This window comes from Acomys minous (assembly GCF_964271855.1).
Source record: "Acomys minous genome assembly, chromosome: 7".
In the NCBI taxonomy this organism is placed as follows: domain Eukaryota; kingdom Metazoa; phylum Chordata; class Mammalia; order Rodentia; family Muridae; genus Acomys; species Acomys minous.
The window spans coordinates 72704180-72723553 of NC_140488.1; the positions used below are offsets into that span (position 1 = coordinate 72704180).

Consider the following 19374-nt stretch of genomic DNA (forward strand, 5'->3'; position numbering starts at 1 on the left):
ATCTGGGTCTTCAATTCTATTGATCACTGTGTCTGTTTTTATGCCAATACCATGTAATTTTTATTACTACAAATCTGCAGCACAGCTTGAAAGCAGGGATGGTGATACCTCCAGAAGCTCTTTTATTGTACAGGGTTTGGGGTTATTATAGGTCCCAGTGCTAGTTTCTGGGTTTGTCTTTGTTGGATGGGTGTTTCATTCCTTGGTTTATGTCTCCTCTTTGGTATTCTGTTCTGTGTGGCCTGAGTTTCTGGTGGCCAATGTGACCTCTGATCCAGTAGGGAGTCTCTGACCAGATTGGGGGCTGGTCTTCTAGTGAGTAACTTAGCCTTTGGTGCAGCAGAGGGCTCTGTTCTTTTGACCTGTTGTGGACTGCACCTGAGCAGCATGCTTTGCTGGAACTGGGGGCAGGATTCAGACTGAAGGGCAGGTGGTGAGGTGGAGAGGGGGGCAGTAGAATGAGTCTCTGGAGTCTGAAGCTAGGAGTGGGGCAATTCAGCTGGCAGGCACATCACTCACTTGTTCTTCTGAAAGTTGTGGCTTGCACCTGAGCAGCAGGAGTCTATGGTAATTGGGGGCAGGGGCCTGGCCACTGGGTAGGTGGGAAGATGGGAGTAGGAATGGTGGAATGTATCTTTGGGAACCAAGTCTAAGAAGTGGGGTTTAGGGGTAGGACTCTGTGAGATTTCCTCCTTCCACATTTATATATATTACCAAAAATGAAAAACAGATTTTATGATTATAGACATTGCTTTAAAAAGAAGCAAATTGGGGCTAGGGTGTTTGTTCAGTCAGTATAGTCCTTGCTGCACAAGCATGAGAACTGGGGTTCAAATTGAGCATCCATTTTTTTAAAGGCATGGTGAGACAGGAAGGTCCTTGGGACTTTCTGGCTATCCAGTCTAGCCAAACTGGCAAGCTCTAGTTTCAGTGAGAGTACTTGATTCCACATACAATTTGGAAAGTGATAGAGAAAGCTATCTACCATGAATGCCTGACCTACACTCACATGTGCACTTCATGTACCCATACACACACGGTGAAGCATTGTAGGGCTCAGCGGAGGAAATATAAGACCAATTCTTGAACTTTGATGGTTGACTGTTCACTTTGATTTGAGCCTTTTGCTCCCAATCGATTTTTAAATGAGATGTATTTTAATCAGATACGCACAAGCACAATAGGAATAATTAACCATGGGGATGATATTCACTAAGGAAAAACACCAGATCTATTTCATCTTTTTTTCTATAACCCCTTCACAAGATGGTCTGAGGAACTTACCTACTTTGTGATTACCTAACATGAGCCTCTTTTTAAAATTTACTCACTTTACATCTCAATCATAGCCCCATCCCTCCTTACCTCCCAGTCCTCCCTCCCTTCACCCCCCTCCCTGCTCCTCAGAAAAGGGGAGCCTCCTTTCTACCCACTCCAGCTCATCAATTTGTATCAGGACTGAGCATGTCCTCTTCCCCTGTGGCCTGGAAAGGCACCTCCACCAGGGAGAAGTGATCAAAAAGCAGGCAACAGAGTCCATATCAGAGACAGCCTCCACTCCCCTTACAGGGGACCCATGTGAGGCCTGTTCTGGCCATTGCCCACATCTGTGTAGGGGGCCTAGATCCAGTCCCTGCATAGTTTTCTTTCTTTTCTTTTGTTTTTATTTTTGTTTTTCGAGACAGGGTTTTTTTTTTCTGTGTAGCCTTGGCTGTTCTGGACTAACTTTGTAGATCAGGCTGGCCTTGAACTCATAGAGATCCACCTGCCTCTGCCTCCTGAGTGCTGGGATTACAGGCATATGCCACCACAGCTGGTTAACACGAGCCTCTTAATCTAGGAAGAAGACTTTGGCTTCTCTTTCCTCTGCTCTCATTTCCTATCCTCTGCCCCTCCTCCTTTCTCATCGCCTGAGATGAGATTTAGTGGAAATCTGCATTAGCAGATCACATTTAAAAGTATCACACTTAGAAGAAGCCGGCACTGGCACCATATCAAAGATAATGCCACCAGTCTCTAGAAGCCTGTCATCTAAAAGGGAAGCTATGAGGTAAAATGAGGAGAATCCCTGAACTAAAGCTATATTCATCATTTTCTAATGCTAAAAATATACTTCTACATATCTGAAAAGCTGGAAAGCATGCATTAGAATCTTAACTAAGAATTTCTGTGGGTTTAAAAGTGAACCATAAACTGTTAGATATGAAATACCATAAACCTTCTCTTCAAATGAACAGCTTTTATTTTTTAAAAAGTCTATACTGAACTATGCTGTTTTTCTTATCTTATGAAGCTTGCAATGCAACACAGAATGCCACCTTCGGAATACATTGTCTGTCTTAACCTGTTCCCTAGTGCTGGGCCATTAAACATTTACAACGTGTTCAGGATTTTAAAGTAAATGTTTTTCTTTCCAGCAATGTCACACCTGAGCATCTCCATATTTGGACTTCAAAAGAGCAAGAATAGACAAGGAGTAATTGGCAACTTAGCAACAGTACTGTGATTGATCATCTGATGTAACTGATTACCTAGTCAGACACATGAGTAGGGGCGCCAATTACCATAGGTTTTCTCCCCCGCTCCATTTTACCTCATCCCACTCCTCCTCAAAAGAATGCATACTTGTCATAGAAATTCTGAAAAGCCAGTAGTAGAAAATAAAAACTGCCTGGGAATTTTTATCTCTTAAAGATGCTTATTGTCATTATTTGGGGTTCTCCCCTTTCTGCCCATGTGAACATAAAGCTTTTGAGCTATACTCCTGGCCTCTCAAAACTCCTCTCGCCTTCTTCCTTCGGTTGTCTGCTTAAGGGTTTCTCAGGATTATTTACGACCTACATTAGAGCAGTTTGAAGTGGTTTCTCCTGATCAGGTTTTTCTCAACAAACTCCATGGGTCTAGAAATTTGTGGAACTAGTACCATGGAAGTTAAACTACATGAATGAAGCTTTCAAGTTAGATTCAGCTCAAAAAATCTGAGCTCTGTGTCCCAAATGCTCAGTGTCCTCAATAATAGAAACTTACCTTTCATTTCTGAGAGGCAACCAAGGGTGATGGCCATGGTCAATATTGTTTGGGGAGTCACTTGGTTTATGGTTCTTGTGTGGAACATTGTCAGGCCTATGCTGTAAGTTCCTTACATGCATTGTGTATTAGTTTTTAGGTAAATATTAAAGATTCCTTGAGGCTTTATCAAACAACCTTGACATTATTTGTCCCTCCTTCACCAGCATAGAAGAACCTACTTCTTAAAGATTCTAGTATATACTGAAGACCATCTCAGACATCTAGCCTCATAGACCAAACAACTATTAGATTCTTGACTTTCTGTCCAGAGACAGCCATTGTTGGGCTAGCTAGACCACAGCCTGCAAGGTAGTCTAATAAATCTTGGATATATATATATATATATATTCTCTCCAATCTAAGAACCCTGACTAATACATGAATACAATGCAGAGATCAATAGGAAGTCATAGGAAGTCCAGCCCCAATGGATATAACATCTATAACCCTGTTCCTGAATCTATGACTTGGGAAACACTGAGAAAGAGTAGTCAGGAAGATTGTAAAAGCCAGAATAACCAGGAAGTATGTTGTGAAACAGTTCTCATACAAATGACTATGTAAACAAGAGCAGAAGAGTGACAATATCAATGGAAATACTAATTAAGGAAGGTGAAAAATCTCACAGGGTCATAGCCCTGGACAAGGTAATACAGGCAACTGATAACTGCTGAGAGTGAGAGTGAGAGTTAGCCTCTCCCAGGAATAAGTCCCCTAATTGATTCTCCAGTAGAGGTGGCCAGCTCCCACACCATACATACACAAAGAAAATAGACTCAGCAGGTTACATTTATGTCTTCGTGCATATATGTCTATATGTACTGATAATAATCTAAGAAGGATCAGCTAAAACTGGGAGTGGGGAATATGGACAGAGTTGGAGGGAGGGGACTTAGGAGGAGCTGGAGGGAGTAAAGTAAAAAAAAAAAGCAGGTGATGTAATTATATTTTAAGAAAAATATGTCAAACAACCATAAATTGAACAACACAGGCATAAAGATGAAAAGAATTTGGGGAGCTGCAACTGCCAAGAGGGTGAGTGGCCCTAGAGATGTCATGTATTTGCTTACTTGCTCAATGAACTTTTGCTGATTATAGCTGTTGTGGAGATCTTTTCCAAATAAGCACCCTGACACCAGTGAAAGTGGGAGAGAGGTGATGTCACCGCTGGACCAAAGCCCAGACAGCTCTTGAAAGGTTTCAATCCCAGGTCCAATTTGCATTTATACTCTAAGACCACAAGGTGGGGCAAGCCAGCCAGCAAAAATTTGTAGATACTTACTTGGTAGCCAGCAGGTTGTTAAGGGCAGCAGTCAGCAGGTTGTTAAGGGCAACAGTCTGCAAGTTGTTAAGCGCAATAACATATTGTTTCAGCTGTTTCTCCAGGTTCTTCTCCAGCTATTTCTCCAGGTCATCCTGTTTTGGGTGGCAAGTGAAGTCACGCTTGGTAAATAGGTAGTGCAAGCAATGTAAATCACAAAGTAAATCAATAAACCAGAATCTAATAATTGGTCTTTTCTACCTTACTCTATTTCAAAGCTACTTAGCAAACAGAGTGATGTGTGAAGAAATGAAAAGTCCCCTGTTTGCTGCCTGTAGATCAAGATATAGAACTCCCCCATCTCCTTTTCTGCCTGAACATTGCCATGCTCCCCACCATGATGATAAATAATAGACTAAACCTCTGAAACTGTCCTTTAAATGTCCTTTATAAGAGTCGCCTCAGTCATGGTGTTTCTTCACAGCAATGGAAACCCTAACTAAGACCATGGCCAAGACAACTTATATATATATCACAATAGGAGGCTTGCTTACAGAAGTAGCCGAGCTATTGCATGTTGAGATAGCAACCATGAAACAGATAGAATGGTATTGTGAAGTCTTTCTTCTTCCTGTCAACATGTCTTTGTTTCACCACTATGGACTGTAAAACCTCGAAGACACAAGTGCAAGGCAACTTACAAAAGCAAGTATTTAATTGGGCTTATATTTTCACATTTTGATCCACAAGTATGAGGGAGAGATAAGGAGACACACTGGGAATGGACTGAGTCTTTTGAAACCTCAAAGCCCATCCCCAGTGACACATCTTCTCCATGAAAGTACACATCTTTATCCTTCCGAATCAGTTCCACCAACTGCAGACCAAGTATTCAAACATATGAGCCTATGAGGATCACTCTTACTAAAAAGGCTACAGACATAATTATGTAAATAAAAAAGTAATAACTTTATTAAAATACGGTTTAAATTGTGCTCCCATATGGTGGCCTTCTATATGATTGCTAATTATACTTTTTAAATGTAATGATACTGAATTCAGTTAGTCCCATTTGCTGTTGCCAACAGAGTCTGGCTAGTTCTGCCTGTGCTCTTCCCAGTCTGGAAGCTTGGTCCAAGCTGTACACCCTGCGTTCCAGCCCAGTCTAGTCAACTTGCCTGACTAGTTGTGCTGGCTAATTTTTATGTCAACTTCACATGGATTGGGGAGCCTCATTTGAGAACCAGATTGCCTAGAGGCAAGCCTATGGGGCATTTTATTAATTAGTAACTGTGAGCAGACCCATCCCATTGTGCACAGTGACACCCCTGGGCAGATGGTCCTTGGGTACATTGGAAAGTGCTGCCCCGTTTGTGTTTCTTCCCTTGAAGTGTCTAGGTTCATTGTGCACAGATCTGGACTGGAAGGAGGAAAGCTTAGCCAGGGTGGGTGGATGCAATGCATACTCTCAGTCAGTGGTAAGTACATAAGGTTACATGTGCCAGGACATGCAGGTCCAGGGCAGGAAGGAATTGCTCCTACTCCTGCTGGTCTCAAGACAAGCTTTTCCGGGTTTGGACATGCCTTAGCATCACTCTTGCTCCAGGCTGGCTTCCCAAGTTGCATGGCTCCCTGGCCCCATACATATGGCTCCCTTTTTGTTTTTATAAAAGGAAAGTATCTCATAGTCACCAGCCTCTAGGGTGGGAATGGTTTGATATTGAACCAGAAGCTGGTTGGTAGTGACTCTGGCAATGTTGCTTACTTGCTGTTTTAGAAATTGGATGAAACAGGGGGCAGGAGGAGGAAAGTCCTAATGGCCAGTACGGGGCCAAGGAGGGGAAGAAGTCATGGTATCAGAGGGTTTGAGAACCATGGGGTAGGGGTGTTGGGCACATAGCGTGCCGGAGATCGCACAGGAAATCTCTGAGCATTTGTATGCTCGGTTCCATCAGTCTAGATTCACTGACACAGCAGCAGCAGCAGCAGCAGCAGCAGCAGCAGCAGCAGCAGCAGCAGCAGCAGCAGCAGCAGCGTGCCTCCCAGGACAGATCATTGGCTACTACAGGGACATCAAGGTCTCAGGCAGGCTCCTGAGCCGCTTCCGTGTGAGACAATCACCATTTATATCTCCTGTTCTGTGCCTCTTCTGGGGCCCTTTTTTCCATGTCTGCAGTCAAGATTTTCAGGGGGTCTTTCCTGGCCAAATCTAGTTTTTATTAACTATGAAGGAATCCACAGCCTTTTGCTTCCTATTGAAACAAGAGCAAAACCTCTTAGCAAACACAACACATTTCCTGACTTATTCTGTGGTTAACACATCCTTAAGGTATATAAGCTGATTTAATTCAGCAGCCCTTTCTAAAATCCAGTGCTTTGGTGTCTTGTTTTTGTTTTTGTTTTTGCAGCTGTGCTACCTGGCTCATTGACATTTAAAATTTTTTGAAGTCAATAAAATATCATTTAACCTATGTCTGGGAGACCTTATCCCCCTTTTGTCTTGTGAACATTTATTTTTTTATTTTAATTGTATTAATTTATTCAGATTGCAATTAAATTGTTATCCCATCACTTGTATCCTCCCGTTCCTCCCTCCCTCCCTCTTTCACCCTATTCCCCTCCCCTAGGTCTATGACTGAGGGGGACCTCCTCCCCCACTATATGGTCATAGGCTATCAAGTCTCATCTTGGTAGCCTGCTTATCCTTTCTCTGAGTGCCATCAGGCCTCCCAACCAAGGGGAGGTGATCAAATATGGGGCACCAGAGTTCATGTCAGAGTCAGTCCCTGTTCTCCACATAACTGTGGAGAATGTCCTGTCCATTAGGTAGATATGAGTAGGGGTTTGATGTTTACTGCTTGTATTGTCCTTGGTTAGTGCAATAGTTTGAGCAGACCCCCCAGGGCCCTGATCCACCAGTCAAGATGCTCTTCTTGTAGGTTTCTAGGGTGAGCATTTACTTTAAGGTGCTGTTAGATCCTTTTATAATTGCTTGACCTGTAGGATTTAAGTATACCAGTAACATGTTTTATGTTATCATTGGGCACATATGATGGAATATTATCAGTTTTAATCTGTAAAGGTATTCCCGTGACAGGCATTACTTATAATAAATGTGTAATAACAGAATCAGTCTTTTTAGAACTCAAGGCAGAAGCCCATTAAATTTTTGACTGGGCAAAAATTATCAAGGGCAGACTGCTTAGGGGCATTGGGGTCGCACATGAGAAAGGCCTTCTTTATTTTCCATTTCTCCTGACACCTCCACCCAAGCATCATCTCCTCCTTGCATCCCACCATTGCTGCTCCAGTCACTGCTGCTCCAGCAGCTGGCCCAGGTAGGGTCAGGGGTGGTAGCGTGCTGCCTCCCACCTCCTGAGGCTGGCGACCAACCGCCACCAGGCACATTTCCAACATGGCAGTACACTGCACTGCAATAGGCTCTGGCACCGCTGGGGTGGCTGGGGTGGGAGTTTGGCTTCACCCGTGGGGCCAAACCACCCCACCCCAAGTGTTACAGCTCCCCCGTCTACCACAGCAGCGCCTGCCCAATCCTGGGATGGAATGGGTGGGGCTAGAGGGTTTATGGGGGAGGAGAGGCTTTTATTTTCTTTTATGAGGTCAAAGAGAAGCTGGAGAGGGCTTGTGGGAAGGGAAAGCCAGGGTCGTAGCAAGCTAAGGCTATCCAAAAAGCTCCAGAGGGAGGCGAGAGTTTCATCTCTGTATAGCTCCTCCCATTGTTTAAAAAAAAAAAAATCCGAGCTGGCCAGGGAAGAGCGACAGCTGTCTTGCCAATCCTGGGGCCTGTTGAAAGTGGCAACCTGACCCTGGAGGAAGAATTTAGTTCAAGGGGTGTGAATATCATCTTCGTTGACTGTTTTATCTTAAATCTGTAGCCCGACTGGGATATCAATTAAGCGGTTCAGCTTGAGTCGGGTGAACATTGACTGGGAGTGCGGGGAAATGTCATGAGGTTTATTGCCAGCAGAGGGAGAAGCCAGAAGCTTAAGCGGTTTTCTCTGCCTATGTGATGGAATTATGGAGATTACAAAGTAATTGTGTGACAGAGGGGTGGGGGAGGGGGGCTGAGGGTTTATGTGGTCCTCCCTCCATCTTCTTGGCAGGGTCCTGGAGTGTGTAGGGGAAGCCACGGCTGGCTGGCGTAGGGGTTCATTCACCCTCATGATGGAGTCCTGGAGAGTGTGGGGTTGGTGGGCACGGGAGGGGGAGGGGTAAGGGGAGGGGGAAGCTGTGGAGTTTTTGTTTGTTTATTTTGGTGAGTTTTATTATACAGTTGTTTTTAAAAGATGTATTTATTTATTATTTTGTATACAGTGCTCTGTCTGCATGTATACCTGCATCAGATTATATTATAGATGGTCTGAGCCATCCTGTGGTTGCTGGGAATCAAACTCAGGACTTGTGGAAGAGCAGACAGTACTCTTGAAAGGATCAGACAAACGCCATTTTGAAAAAGAAACTCCATTTTGTGTTAAACCTAGCCAAGGGCTGAACCCAGAGTCCTGAAAAACCACAAACTAGTCTAAACAGAAAAATAAATATTCCCTAGCAACACAATCAGCTCACCTTGGGAAAGTCCAAATATACTCTCTGCTGGTCAAGCTGACCAGCAGATGGTCTCCCACTTAGCCACAACCAATTAGGGGAAGCCAGGCCAAAATTTCTAACGCCCCCATGACTGCTTCAACCAATGTTTTCTATGATAGGCCAGCTTGCCCCTACACCTATTACCCAACCATGAAACGGCAAGGCTTGTAACTCCCTGCTTGCAGCTTTTCTGCCCAAATAGCATCCAATTATATATGGTAAAACCCATTTCTTTATCTAAAAACTATAAAAACCCCTCTCAATTGAGACTCGAGACCACTTCCCCGCATCTGCTGTGCCAGTGCATGGGAGGGGTGGCCCGGGTTTGAACCTGTAATAAAGACTTCCTTGCCATTGCATTTGGACTCGGCTCTTGGGTGGTCTATTTGGGGAGTCTCTCAAAATTTCGGCATAACATTATTAACCTGTGAGCCATCCCTTAATCTGAGGTTTCTTTTGATGTGAGGAGCTGCTTCCCATGATAGAAAAGGAAAGGAAATGCTCAGGCTAGAGAAGAACTTTCCTACAGCCTTACAGCTGCCAGGCTATTCCTCAGAAGTCTCAGACACAAGCCTGGTCATAGTTTGAAGAATTCCAGTGATATTCTCCCTCTGCCCCCGCCCCCCCCCCCCCCCCCGCCTCAGGATCCAGACAGTGTTTTGGGATCCTCTACCAATGCCAAGGAGTTGCCTAGTCAGAAGGTGTCAGTGGGCATCTCAACATGCCTGACTCCAATGTGATAGCGCTAACTGAAAACAAAGAAGATAGACTTCCAGCCCACACTTCCCCTGCTCATACTGGAGGTCCTGTTACATCCATGTTGGGCACCAGTCACCATCCCATTTCTGCTTCTCCTCTGAGGTATCAAGGCTTATTGTGGACCAAGCTGGACTGGAGCGAGGGAAGCTTAGCCAGGGCTGGTGGGTGCAATGCAGAATCTCTGTCAGTGGTGCCTGTGTTCCCTCTCCCCCCAACTAAAAGAGCTGTCTCACTGAAGCTGTCTCCTGAGAAGGCTGAGGTGAGGATTCACTTGTGGCAGGGCTAAAGTCCCCAAAGAAAGCCCACAAAAGGCTATTGGTAATGGTGAAGCTCAGTTGCAGTGGAGACCGAGCATTTTGAAGATGCCAGTATCATGGGATGAGAGCCAAAGACAGTTACGGAGTGGAGCCATCATGAGCCTAAAAGACAAGTTGTGTGTGCTGCAGAGGGAAAAGCCAGAGAAGTGGCACAAGTTTTTTGGAGCCTACAGTATCATGAGTGGGTCCAAGACATCTAGCATTGAACTTTCTATATTGTTGGAGCTTGGTTTTGCTTTGATTTTATTGTAACTGTACTCTGACTTTTCCCTCTTGAAGTGAAAAAAAAAGTATGTATTTTAATTTTGATTTTACAAATGCCAACGGTTAAGGGACTTTGGATTTTAGAGAGGCTTTGGATATTTCAGAGAAAGTTTGGATATTTTAGAGAATGTTGAACTTTGAAAGACACTTTGAATATTTTGGTGTGTGTGTGTGTGTGTGTGTGTGTGTGTGTGTGTGTGTGTGTGTGTGTGTGTTTGAGACAGGTTTCTCTGTTTAGCGCTAGCTGTCCTAGACTCACTTTGTAGACCAGGTGTGCACCACCACTGCCCAGCTGAGACTTTGAATGTTTTAAAGAGACTATTTTAAAGGTGTTTGTAGTTTTAAAGAATGTGAGACGTTGGAAACTTTTATATTTTGATATTAATATTAATATGAGATCATGGGGATGGACAAGAAAAGAAGGATATGGATTAATAAATGCTGTGTTTGTGTGTCAAGTTGACAAGAGGTCAGTTATTTTGGTTGGCTTTTGTCAACTTGACATAAACCTAGACATATCTGGAAAGAGGAAATCCTACTTGAAAAAAATGCCTCCAGAAACTGACCTGTAGGCAAGACTGTGGAGCATTTTCTTAATTAGTGATTCATGTGGAGAGAGGCTGCCCACTGTGGGTGGTGCCACTCCTGGACTGGTGGTCTTGAGTACTATAAGAAGGCAGGTTGGCCTCTCCATGAGAAGCAAGCTAGTAAGCAGTCCCAGTTCTCCTTCATGGCTTCTGCTATAATTCTGACTTCTGGATTCTTACCTGGGGTTCCTGCTCTGATTTCCCTCAGTGATTGACTGTGACCTTAGTTGAAACAAACACTTTCCTCCCCAAATTACATTTTCTTTTTTATTATTTTATTATTATTTTTTTAAATTTAATTTATTCTTGTTACATCTCAATGGTTATCCCATCCCTTGTATCCTCCCCTTCTTCCCTCCCTCCCATTTTCCACTTACTCCCTTCCCCTATGACTGTTCCTGAGGGGGACTTCCTCCCCCTGTATATGCTCATAGGGTATCAAGTCTCTTCTTGGTAACCTGCTATCCTTCCTCTGAGTGCCACCAGGTCTCCCCCTCCAGGGGACATGGTCAAAGGTGAGGCACCAGAGTATGTGAGAAAGTCATATCCCATTCTCCACTCTACTGTGGAGACTGTTCTGACCATTGGCTAGATCTGGGTAGGGGTTTAAAGTTTACCACCTGTATTGTCCTTGGCTGGTGCCTTAGTTTGAGCGGGACCCCTGGGCCCAAATCTGCCTATCATAATGTTCTACTTGTAGGTTTCTAGGACCCTCTGGATCCTTCTACTTTGCTATTCTCCCATGCTTCTCTCATCTAGAGTCTCAATGGGATGTCCTCCCCTCTGTCCCAGTTTCCTGGTAAGTGAAGGCTTTAATGGGATATGTCCGTTGGGCTAGTATGCAGTTATAAGTGAGTATATACCATTTGAGTCTTTCTGCTTCTGGGTGAACTCACTCATTATGATCATTTCTAGTCACTTAGAAGAAAAAGTGGGGAAGAGCCTGGAACACATTGGCACAGGAGACAACTTCCTGAACAGAACACCAACAGCCCAGGCCTTAATGTCAACAATTAATAAATGGGACCTCATGAGGCTGAGAAGCTTCTGTAAGGCAGGAGACACTGTCAACAGAACAAAGCGACGGCCTACAGACTGGGAAAAGATCTTCACCAACCCTACATCTGACAAAGGTCTAATATCCAAAATATATAAAGAACTCAATAAATTAAACACCACCAAACCAAATAACCCAATTGAGAAATGGGGCTTGGAACTAAACAGAGAATTCTCAACAGAGGAATATCAAATAGCTGAGAAACACTTAAAGAAATGCTCAACCTCCTTAGTCATCAGGAAAATGCAAATCAAAACAACTCTGAGATTCCATCTTACACCCATCAGAATGGCTAAGATCAAAAATTCAAGCGACACCACATGCTGGCGAGGATGTGGAGAGAGAGGAACACTCCTTCATTGCTGGTGGGAATGCAAACTAGTACAGCCACTTTGGAAATCTATCTGGTGCTATCTCAGATAAATGGGAATAGGGCTTCCTCAAGACCCAGCTATTCCACTCCTTGGAATATACCCAGAAGATGCTCCAGCACACAACAAGAAACTTTGCTCAAGCATGTTCATAGCAGCCTTATTCATAATAGCCAGATCATGGAAACAACCCAAATTACATTTTCTTGTGCTGTTTTTATCACCATTTGATAATATGATTTCATTTTATATTTCATAAAATTTAATCACCAATAATAACCATAAGTAAACATGCAAGATGGTTCAACAATATAACAAGTCCTTAAATGTAATAAATCATATAAATGTACTTACAAAAAAAATACATGATCACCGCTAGACACAGGGGAAGGAAAATAAAGGAGCACAAACAGGTCAAGAACAAATCAAATCACATTTATTTACAGATAATATATGGCAAAAACTCTACCTCTAGAAATGACCAACCCTTTCAGCAAAGGCTTAGGATACAAAACCAACTGGCAAAGTCAATAGCTGTTCTCTATTCTAAGAACAAACACCTTGGGAAATATGATGGAAACACTCCAATTGACAACAGCCGTTAAAAAGATCAATATCTAAGAACAAACCTAATCAAAGAGGCAAACGACTTCAGTGAAAACTTTAAATCTCTGAAGAAATTGAGAAAGACACTGAAACATGGAAAGACTTGCAGTGGGCAGAAATTGGTAGAATAACGTGTATGTGGTTATCCCAACAAAAGCAGTTACAGATTGAATGCAATTCCAACCCCCCCAACACAACAACAACAACAACAACAACAACAACAACAACAACAACAACAAACTCCACGACATTCTTCACAGAAATAATAACAACAACAAAAATCCTAAAACCTGTATGGAACCACAAAACACCCTGGGAAACCAAATCAATCCTGAACAAAAAGAACAATACTGGAAGAATTACCATTCCAGATTTCAAGCTGTATTAGAGTGATAGTAAAAATTAAGAAAACTAATAAAAATCAAGCAGCAGCAAAAAAAAAAAAACAAAAACAAAAACCAAAAACCAACAAACCCCCCAAATAAAAAAAAGCAACCAGTGTGGCAGTGACACAGACACACAAATCAATGGAAAAATGAAAAAAAAAAAAGACCCAAACATAAGTGCACAAAACTACAGCTATCTGGTATTTAATGGGATGCCAAAACAATCAACAGAGGAAAGAGCACCTTCAGCAAATGGTGCTGGGAAAATTGAGTGTCCATATGTAAAACACTGAAGTTAAACCTGTATCCATCACTCTGTACAAAAATCAACTTCAAATCAAAGACCTCAGTGTGAAACTTGAATGCTAAAACAGCTAGAAGAAATCATAAAGTGGTACCCTACAAGATACAGGATAGGAAAGGACTTTCTGAATAGGACTCCATTTGCCTAGCAATTAAGACCAGCAGTTGATAAATGGTACATCATAAATCTAAAAAGTTTATGTACAGCAAAGGAAACGGTCAATCACATAAATAAAAAGCCCACAGAATAGGAGAGAGTCTTTGAAACTTATATAGCTTATAAGGCATGAATATTTAGAATATACAAGAAAACCCTGAAAGCACAAGGAATCTAGAAAACATATGACCCAATTAACAGTTGTCTGCATTATCTGAACAAAGAGTTTTCAAAGGAGAAATAAAAATGGCTGAGAAGCTGGGTGTGGTAGTACACCCCTGAAATCCCAGCGCTCAGGGAGGCAAAGTCAGGAGGATTGCTATGAGTTTGAGGCCAGCTTAGTCTACAAAGTAGGTGCTCTTACTACCATGGCTCTCACTAAGCAGACTGCATGCAAATCCACCAGTGGTAAAGCACTCAGGAAACAACGGGCTACAAAGTGGTTCACGGGAGTTCATTCTCTACTGAGGGGTGAAGAAACCTCATTGTTATCGACCTAACACTGTGGCACTCCGTGAAATCAGACGCTATCAGAAGTCCACTGAACTCATTTGTAACCTCCACTTCAATCGTCTGTGTCTAGTGTGAGAAATTGGTCAGGACTTCAAACCAGATCTGCAGTTTTCCAGAGTGCAGCTATTGGTGCTCTGCAGGAGGCAAGTGAGGCCTATCTGGTTAGCCCTTCTGAAGCTACCAACCTGTGTGCTATTCATACTAAACGGGTAACAATTATGCCAAAAGATATCCAGAATGCCACACACCCGGGGACTGTGCTTAAGAGTCCACTATGCGGGGAAACATTTCATTCTCAAAAAATTTTTCCTCTCCTTCCTGTCATCAGTAGTTCTGAATGCTATATATTTTTTCCTATGGGGTCAAAGGGTACCTAAGTATATGATTTCGAGTGGAAAAATAGAGGACAGAAATCAGGTATTGACAGTTTTCCCATTTTCATTTGTGTGTAAATTTTCAATATAAATGCAAAATGTAAAGCATTAATGCAAGCAAAATGTTTCCATGAACACATCTCAACAGCTCAACTTTATAACAATTATAAATAAACATGTTAAAAGTTTCTGGACAATCGCAGCATTTGGATTTTTTAAAAAATAAACAAATTTCTTTCTTTCCTTTTTTTTTTAATTGACGGCAAAAAAAATGCTGTTGAGGATGTGGAGAAAGGGGAACTCTCATTTATTGTTGGTGGGATTACAAACTAGTACATCCATTATAGAAATCAGTGTAAAGGACATCCAAAGAGCTAAAACAAAACAAAACAAAAACAAGTCTACTATATGACCCAGCTCTATCACTCATTGGCATATGCTCAAAAGGCTCTACATCCGACTCCACAAATACTTGCTCAGCCACGTTTATTGCTTCTCTACTCACAACAGCTAGGAAATGGGAACAACCTAAATATCCTTCAAGTAAGAACAGGGTAATGAAAATGTGGTGCATACACACTATGGAATACTATTCAGCTGTGAAGAGCAAAGAAATCATGAAGTTTAAGTGAGGCAACTCAGACCCAGAAAGACAAATGCTGCATGTGAACATTCAGAAGTGAGTATATTAGCTGGAGTAACTGCAGAAACCAGAAGGGCAAAAGGGCATGGGGAAGCTCTACAAAGGGATTTAGTAGGACACAAGTGCTGTGAAAGTGGAAACGGGACAAACAGGTGGGAGAATTTAATAGGGATGCAGAGAAAGGAGAACACTCCGTCATTGCTGGTGGGAGTGCAAACTTGCACAACCATTTTGCAAATCAATCTGGCACTTTCTTGAAAAACTGAGAATAGTGCTACCTCAAGACCCAGCTATAGGACCCCTGGGAATATACCTAAAAGATACTCCACCATACAGCAAGGACATTTGCTCAACTATGTTCATAGCGGCTTTATTCACAATAGCCAGAAACTGGAAAGAACCTATATGCCCTTCAACTGAAGAATGGATAAAGAAAATGTGATATATTTACACAATGAAGTATTATACAGCTGTTAAAAATGACACAATGAAATCTGCAGGCAAATGGATGGAACAAAAAAAATTATCCTGACTGTGGCAACCCACCCCCAGAAAGACAAACATGGTATGTACTCACTTATAAGTGCACACATATTATCTGTAAAGTGAAGGATAATCATGCTACAATCCACAGACCCAGAGGCTAAATACCAAGGAGGGCTCATGGATCTCCTTGGGAAGGGGAAATGTTTTGTGGTTGGACTGGGGTAGGTGGGAATGGAAACAGGAGGGATCAGGTGGGAAGGAATGGAATCGAGGCACGAGTACTGACAGAAATGACTGGAATTGGGGAGCATTTTAGGGGCAATGTGGAAACCTAGTGCAGTGGAAACTTCCTGGAACCTAAGAGGTTGACCCTATTGAGGACTCCTAGTAATGGGTGATATTGAGCCTGAACTAGCCATCTTATGTAACCAGGCTAGGCTCCCAGCAATGGGACTGGGACACCAACTGAGCTACAAAATTTATGACTCATAACTTGCCCTGCCTGCAAGATATGCTTGGGTAAAAGTGGTCCAGTATTTGTGAGAATGACCAAGCGATTTGAGACCCAAACCACAAGAGGGAGCCAATGCCCCACACTGCCTGGATGAACAGGATGGTCCAGACTGGATGGTCCAGAGACCCTTGATAGGAAAAAAATCAATAAAAATGATTCCTAATGATATTCTTACTATACTCATAGATTAGTGCCTAGCCAAATCTTCATCAGAAAGGCTTTACCCAGAAACTAATGGAAACAGATATAGAGACTCACAGCCAAACATCTCTTTGTTCATGAGAAATGCACTGGTCACGTCCCATCAAAGTTCCCGAGGGGTAGGTCATTCCCCAAAGAAACCTCTGCACAGTAGAAAGCACAGCCCCAGAGTACTAGCTGCTTATACACCTAATTGAGACTATTCTTCTTCAGTTCTGGTATCCAGTCATAGTGGCCACACAGTCTAGACAGCAGAAGAAAATACTGGCAAAATATTTGCTAGAAACTTCTGGTAATTTAAATTGTTCGGAATACAAGTTACATGGATTTGGCTACAGAGGAATCTCTCTACAAAAGACTGATAGGGAAAGGGCACCTGCTCATTTGGTTAACTTCAAGGAACAGCTACAGTATTAGGAATTGCTCCAATCCTATGAAACATAAGATCTGTTCCAGACTATTTTGTTCCGACTTGAGAGAGTGATTTTGGAAAAGGTGTTGTTGAACACATAACAAGTAACACAGCCTATGTCTGTGGTCAGCAGAGTTATAGCACTTATAAAGATGCAAGAAAATATTGAGTAAAGACCTGACACAATTAAAAGTATCAAAACTACAGAGGAACCACTAATAATTAGACCTGATTCTGGATTCTTTTCACACTGTATTTAAAGGTTTCTGATTTTAGGTAAGAAGTTTCTTGTTACTGAGGATTCAAAAGGCTACAAGTTGTTGCCTCTTTATCTCAGATGTATTCGAGGAGATGCAGTGGATATTAATATTTTATAGGAGATTGTAGAGGGAGTGAAATAAAAAAAATGGAGTACGGAGAATGCTTCCTTCTATTCAGGTGGAGCTTTGTTGCAAAAGTTAATAAGAAAATAGTTACAGCTATACTGTAACCACTGGCTTTTGGTTAATGTCTTTAGGAACCCAGTTGCCTATTCAAACAAAAGGTCAAAAGGGGGCCAGTTATCTTTGCAAAGGTCACCAGCAGGGGATTTTGTAACACTTGAGGAGGAAAAGGAGACCTTAAAGAATATAGTCACAACAGTCATAGGGGAGGGGAATAGGGGGAAAATGGGAGGGAGGGAGGAATGAGAGGATACAAGGGATGGGATAACCATTGAGATGTGACAGGAATAAATTAGTAATAAAAAATTAAAAATAAATAAATAAATTAATTAATTAAAAAAAAAAGAATATAGTCACAATCTTCTCCATACTGTTTTCTAGACTAGAAAGATGGCAAAAAGCTACTCATTTGATGAAATCAGAAAAACTACACAGCTTGGTTGGTCCTACAATTTGTGCAGCGCCCCCACCCCCCACCCCACTCCGGTCCAGACCTGCCAGCCTTGATGGTCTCCTTGTGGGGCTCCTGAAGTATCTGGGTCCTCCCATCCCCCAATTCTTTCATACCACTCTTAGTACTCCACTCAGAGTCCAGCAGCAAGTCTCAGCATCTGTCCTGTTACCCCATTGGATGGAGTCTCTCAGAGAACATCTATGTTGGGCTAATATTCACTTATAAGTGAGTATATACTATGCATGCCTTTCTGGGTCTGGATTACCTCACTCAGAATGATCATTTCTAGTTCTATCCATTTGCCTGCAGATTTCCTTGTTTTTAATAGCTGAGTAGTATTCCACTGTATAAATGTACCAGTTTCTTTATCTATTCTTCTGTTGAGGGACATCTAGGTTGTTTCCAGATTCTGGCTATTATGAATAAGGCTGTTATGAACATATTTGAGCAAATGACCCCCTGTTCAGATACAGCTAATGGACAGCTCATTCTCCAAGGTTGTGGGAAAGCAGGGACTGCCTCTGATACCCCTGATTCGATCACTTCACCTTGGTGGGGAAGCCTGGAGACATAAAGAAGAAGAAGAAGCAGGCTATCTGGATGAACCTGACAGGCTGTGTTTATATGGTGGGGGAGGAGGTCCCCTTCTGTCAGAGGTCTAGGGGAGGGAGGGTGGGAATGTGAAGATACAAGCAAGGAGATAACATTCACGATGAAATATGAATAAATTACAACAAATTAAAATTTTTTAAAGAAATATTTTCTAACTAGTGCTTACAAAGAAAGGTTGCAAACTATTATTCTATTACACAGAATATATTTTGAATAAATAAAATTAACAAGATGCCATCCTTGTCTTTGAAAGATTTACAGACACACATTTATTCAAATTTGTCTGAATTAAGTCCTTAAGCCCCAAAGAAAACTACAAGATTTCAGTGTCACCTATGAAAGAAAGAAAGAAAGAAAGAAAGAAAGAAAGAAAGAAAGAAAGCCACACAGTCGAATATTGAACTGTATGAAGCATCTCATTAGGCTTTATTCAGCCTGGTTACTGTGCATGGAATGTGTGCATACATGCATGCGTGGAATGTGTGCACTTGTGTGTATGTGATACATGTTCTTGTGCAGATTTGTGGATTTCTTTGTGTTTTATGATATGCTCTAGACAGATTGTTGGTTTATAGAATACTGTCCTTTTAATTTCCTCTTCCTCAATGTTTAGATGATCTCAGATTAGGAAACACTTATAATCACATGCATGCTTAGAGCTAAAGAAAGCTTTTTAGGACCCTCTGCTAATAGATAGTAACTTCATCTGGTGTTGATCTTTTCACAACAGAACCAAGATGTTTTAATATGTAACTATAGAGCACATAAAACAGACTTGCACAAAATTACCATGACTCCTTTATATTTATATTTAACTCATTTTTTGTACAAATGAGATTTTGTATGATATATTTAAATTTTCAGTGATTTAATAGTCTCTTTTCAAGGTTTCATAATTCTTATAAGCACAGACTTTCACAAAAATACTTGCAATTAAATTATATTGCCATTTGTACATTAACCAGCAAATAAAACAT

The 19374-nt window shown here is 41.9% G+C and overlaps 1 long non-coding RNA gene and 1 pseudogene across 3 annotated transcripts in view; one reads left to right on the forward strand and one right to left on the reverse strand.

The window, feature by feature from the left end:
- Positions 1-19374, reverse strand: part of LOC311602372 — a 73953-nt gene that overhangs the window by 34820 nt on the left and 19759 nt on the right. For both annotated transcript variants that reach the window (XR_014780737.1, XR_014780738.1), the window contains exon 4: positions 4352-4485. This is a non-coding gene — a long non-coding RNA (uncharacterized lncRNA). The remainder of the gene's footprint in view (positions 1-4351; positions 4486-19374) is intronic.
- Positions 14114-14635, forward strand: LOC311601998 (histone H3.3C-like; annotated as a pseudogene). Its single transcript has one exon. The product of its transcript is annotated as a histone H3.3C-like (transcript).